Consider the following 5,000-nt stretch of genomic DNA (forward strand, 5'->3'; position numbering starts at 1 on the left):
GGGCTGCATTCCCAAACAACCCGACTCCGAGAAGACCCGAAGTGGCCAAGGCAAGCGCCCCTATGGGCCTAACACCCGCCGTGGGACGAGGCCTCGATCAGAAGGACACCGGCGCTCGCCGTCAGCCGCACTGGGACTTCCGTACGTCACAACTCGGCGCGCTCGAAAAGCGCGCAGATTCGACGCTGGACTCTTCCCGGTTCACTCGCCGTTACTCAGGGAATCCCTGTTGGTTTCTTTTCCTCCGCTTAATAATATGCTTAAATTCAGCGGGTGCTCCCGCCTGAACTCAGGTCGTATGTGTCAAGCGGGCCGCTTCTTACACGGCCCGCTGGCATCGCAAGTCGTCGCCGCCGGCGCCGACCGAGCGCGTACCGTCGCCGTCTTGGCCCACGGTCGGTCTTGATCTCGTGACCGGACCGACCGACCTGGACCCGCCCCTCGAACGTAGTTGAACACGTCGAGGGGCCGGCGGTGTACGGGACACGCGGTCGCGCCGAGAAAGCTCGGCGACCGCTTCAACTTGGGGCGACGCCCGGCCGTCTTCGCAGAGGCCAGGCGACGGCCCTCGGGTGAGGACGAACGCGACCCTGAGGCAGACGCGGTCCCGGGATTGACCCGAGACCGCAATTCGCGTTCAGAAGGTCGACGTTCAATGTGTTCTGCAATTCACATTACTTCTCGCACTTGGCTGCGTCCTTCATCGACTCGCGAGCCGAGTGATCCACCGTTAAGAGTCGTCCTCGACGTTTCGCCCGGCGCCGAAGCGCGCGGACGTCACACTGTGGGATCGACCACAAAACCACCACCGACAACAACTGCACAAAAACACCAACAAACGGCGCCGAGCGACCGCCGGGCTGGGCCGGCGGCACATCGAGCGCGGTGCCCAGAAGCCACCATCGCACTCGGCTGCCTTGCTATGCCAACGTGTTACGCGTGTCGCACGGGGCGGAACCCCGATTGACGGCCGCCCTCTCGGCGGCACCCAAAGACAATTAAGTGCGCGGTCGGCCGGGGCCTACCACCACTTTCGGTAATGATCCTTCCGCAGGTTCACCTACGGAAACCTTGTTACGACTTTTACTTCCTCTAAATGATCAAGTTTGATCGTCTTCTCGACACGCCGACGCGGCCGTTGCCAGCCGCGACGGGGCCGATCCAAGGATCTCACTAAACCATTCAATCGGTAGTAGCGACGGGCGGTGTGTACAAAGGGCAGGGACGTAATCAACGCAAGTTGATGACTTGCGCTTACTGGGAATTCCTCGTTCAAGGGAAACAATTGCAAGTCCCTATCCCAATCACGAATGAGGTTCAACGGGTTACCCGGACCTTTCGGCCTAGGTTAGACACTCGCTGCTTCACTCAGTGTAGCGCGCGTGCGGCCCCGGACATCTAAGGGCATCACAGACCTGTTATTGCTCAATCTCGTGTGGCTAAACGCCACTAGTCCCTCTAAGAAGTTAGACGCCGACCGAGAAGGTCGCGTAACTATTTAGCATGCCAGAGTCTCGTTCGTTATCGGAATTAACCAGACAAATCGCTCCACCAACTAAGAACGGCCATGCACCACCACCCACAGAATCAAGAAAGAGCTCTCAATCTGTCAATCCTACCTGTGTCCGGGCCGGGTGAGTTTCCCCGTGTTGAGTCAAATTAAGCCGCAGGCTCCACTCCTGGTGGTGCCCTTCCGTCAATTCCTTTAAGTTTCAGCTTTGCAACCATACTTCCCCCGGAACCCAAAGACTTTGGTTTCCCGGAAGCTGCCGGAAAGGTCGTCATGGTAACGCCTCCCGATCGCTAGTTGGCATCGTTTATAGTCAGAACTAGGACGGTATCTGATCGTCTTCGAACCTCTGACTTTCGCTCTTGATTAAAGAAAACATTCTTGGCGAATGCTTTCGCAGTAGTTCGTCTTCCGCCGATCCAAGAATTTCACCTCTAACGGCAGAGTACGGACGCCCCCGTCTGTCCCTCTTAATCATTACCTCGTGCTCCGAAAACCAACAAAATAGAACCGAGGTCCTATTCCATTATTCCATGCAACACTATGCAGGCGAACAGCCTGCTTTGAACACTCTAATTTTTTCAAAGTAAACTTATCGGCCACCGCCGACACTCAGTCAAGAGCACCGACGGAGAACCGAAGGTGAGGCGAACGCAACCAGTGACACGCCTTGCGACGGACCGGCGGCGCTCGCCCAAAATCCAACTACGAGCTTTTCAACCGCAACAACTTTAGCATACACTGTTGGAGCTGGAATTACCGCGGCTGCTGGCACCAGACTTGCCCTCCAATGGATACTCGTTAAGAGTTTTAGGATGTACTCATTCCAATTACAGGGCCTCGTTAGAGTCCTGTATTGTTATTTTTCGTCACTACCTCCCCGTGTCGGGAATGGGTAATTTGCGCGCCTGCTGCCTTCCTTGGATGTGGTAGCCGTTTCTCAGGCTCCCTCTCCGGAATCGAACCCTGATTCCCCGTTACCCGTTATCACAAAGGTAGGCACGTAGCGTACCTTCGACAGTTGATAGGGCAGACACTTGAATGATACGTCGTCGGTGCAGAGACCGTACGATCCGCGTGGTTATCCAGAGTCATCAAACGTCACAGGACGAACCCGGTCGGTTTTGATCTGATAAAAGCGCGCCTCCCGAAGTCGGCGCTTAATGCATGTATTAGCTCTAGAATTACCACAGTTATCCACTTCGCTTACGAGACCAAATAAACCAAGACTGATTTAATGAGCCATTCGCAGTTTCGCTTTACGAGAACTCGTACTTGCACCTGCATGGCTTAATCTTTGAGACAAGCATATCACTACTGGCAGGATCAACCAGATAGCTGCGACAGCTGCGCTCGGCCCTTGCTGGGCCGCCCGGCGCGTGCTCGTCGCATTCGTTTAAGACCGAGGCGATCGCCTGCGGCCGTACTCAGCTTCGACAGTCGCTGGCCGCGACGTCCACGCTCTCGCCGGCAGTGCCAGGCGGAGCGATTTGCGTTTTTTCTTTGCTCGCCCTCTCTCGGGCTCGATCCATTCAGTTTCGCACAAACAAGAGCTCTGCCGGCCGCCTGCAGCGGTGCCTAAAACCCGGGCATAACAATGCGACCGTGCTGCTAGGCCGACAAGCGCTCAAGCCAGACGCTCGATCGAACGCCCCCTACATATTAGTCGAGACAACGGCTCGCTCATTAGCATCGCGTTTGTACTTTAACTTTTTTCGGCTCGGCTTCTTTCGACGCCGATGCCGGCGACGCAGCACTCTCTCGCCCGCCAGCCACCGAGAAAAGGGTGCGCTCCGACCGGCCCCGCACCGCTCTTTCTTGGCTCATTCGAAATTACTGTCTTTCGCTCTGACATGCCTTACCTAGGGTTAGGTTAGTATGCTTGCACGTTTGTACTTTAACTTTTTTTGGCTCGGCTTCTTTCGACGCCGATGCCGGCGACGCAGCACTCTCTCGCCCGCCAGCCACCGAGAAAAGGGTGCGCTCCGACCGGCCCCGCACCGCTCTTTCATGGCTCATTCGAAATTACTGTCTTTCGCTATGACATGCCTTACCTAGGGTTAGGTTAGTATGCTTGCACGTTTGTACTTTAACTTTTTTTGGCTCGGCTTCTTTCGACGCCGATGCCGGCGACGCAGCACTTTCTCGCCCGCCAGCCACCGAGAAAAGGGTGCGCTCCGACCGGCCCCGCACCGATCTTTCTTGGCTCATTCGAAATTACTGTCTTTCGCTCTGACATGCCTTACCTAGGGTTAGGTTAGTATGCTTGCACGTTTGTACTTTAACTTTTTTCGGCTCGGCTTCTTTCGACGCCGATGCCGGCGACGCAGCACTCTCTCGCCCGCCAGCCACCGAGAAAAGGGTGCGCTCCGACCGGCCCCGCACCGCTCTTTCATGGCTCATTCGAAATTACTGTCTTTCGCTCTGACATGCCTTACCTAGGGTTAGGTTAGTATGCTTGCACGTTTGTACTTTAACTTTTTTTGGCTCGGCTTCTTTCGACGCCGATGCCGGCGACGCAGCACTCTCTCGCCCGCCAGCCACCGAGAAAAGGGTGCGCTCCGACCGGCCCCGCACCGCTCTTTCATGGCTCATTCGAGTTTACTGTCTTTCGCTCTGACATGCCTTACCTAGGGTTAGGTTAGTATGCTTGCACGTTTGTACTTTAACTTTTTTCGGCTCGGCTTCTTTCGACGCCGATGCCGGCGACGCAGCACTCTCTCGCCCGCCAGCCACCGAGAAAAGGGTGCGCTCCGACCGGCCCCGCACCGCTCTTTCTTGGATCATTCGAAATTACTGTCTTTCGCTCTGACATGCCTTACCTAGGGTTAGGTTAGTATGCTTGCACGTTTGTACTTTAACTTTTTTCGGCTCGGCTTTTTTCGACGCCGATGCCGGCGACGCAGCACTCTCTCGCCCGCCAGCCACCGAGAAAAGGGTGCGCTCCGACCGGCCCCGCACCGCTCTTTCATGGCTCATTCGAGTTTACTGTCTTTCGCTCTGACATGCCTTAGCTAGGGTTAGGTTAGTATGCTTGCACGTTTGTACTTTAACTTTTTTCGGCTCGGCTTCTTCCGACGCCGATGCCGGCGACGCAGCACTCTCTCGCCCGCCAGCCACCGAGAAAAGGGTGCGCTCCGACCGGCCCCGCACCGCTCTTTCTTGGCTCATTCGAAATTACTGTCTTTCGCTCTGACATGCCTTACCTAGGGTTAGGTTAGTATGCTTGCACGTTTGTACTTTAACTTTTTTCGGCTCGGCTTCTTTCGACGCCGATGCCGGCGACGCAGCACTCTCTCGCCCGCCAGCCACCGAGAAAAGGGTGCGCTCCGACCGGCCCCGCACCGCTCTTTCTTGGCTCATTCGAAATTACTGTCTTTCGCTCTGACATGCCTTACCTAGGGTTAGGTTAGTATGCTTGCACGTTTGTACTTTAACTTTTTTTGGCTCGGCTTCTTTCGACGCCGATGCCGGCGACGCAGCACTTTCT

The 5,000-nt window shown here is 55.9% G+C and overlaps 2 non-coding genes and 1 pseudogene across 2 annotated transcripts; all 3 read right to left on the reverse strand.

Moving 5' to 3' along the window:
* The window catches only part of LOC144418596 (large subunit ribosomal RNA), a 3,695-nt pseudogene extending 3,398 nt beyond the window's left edge, over positions 1–297 (reverse strand).
* Positions 298–585: 288 nt separating this feature from the next.
* LOC144418582 (5.8S ribosomal RNA) lies at positions 586–739 on the reverse strand. Its single transcript, XR_013473571.1, has one exon. It is a non-coding gene; the product is annotated as a 5.8S ribosomal RNA (ribosomal RNA).
* A 298-nt stretch (positions 740–1,037) lies between these two features.
* On the reverse strand, positions 1,038–2,847 carry LOC144418527 (small subunit ribosomal RNA). The gene has a single exon (XR_013473517.1). It is a non-coding gene; the product is annotated as a small subunit ribosomal RNA (ribosomal RNA).
* Positions 2,848–5,000: the final 2,153 nt, after the last annotated feature.

The sequence above is a fragment of the Styela clava genome, unplaced genomic scaffold (assembly GCF_964204865.1).
Source record: "Styela clava unplaced genomic scaffold, kaStyClav1.hap1.2 HAP1_SCAFFOLD_18, whole genome shotgun sequence".
NCBI lineage: Eukaryota > Metazoa > Chordata > Ascidiacea > Stolidobranchia > Styelidae > Styela > Styela clava.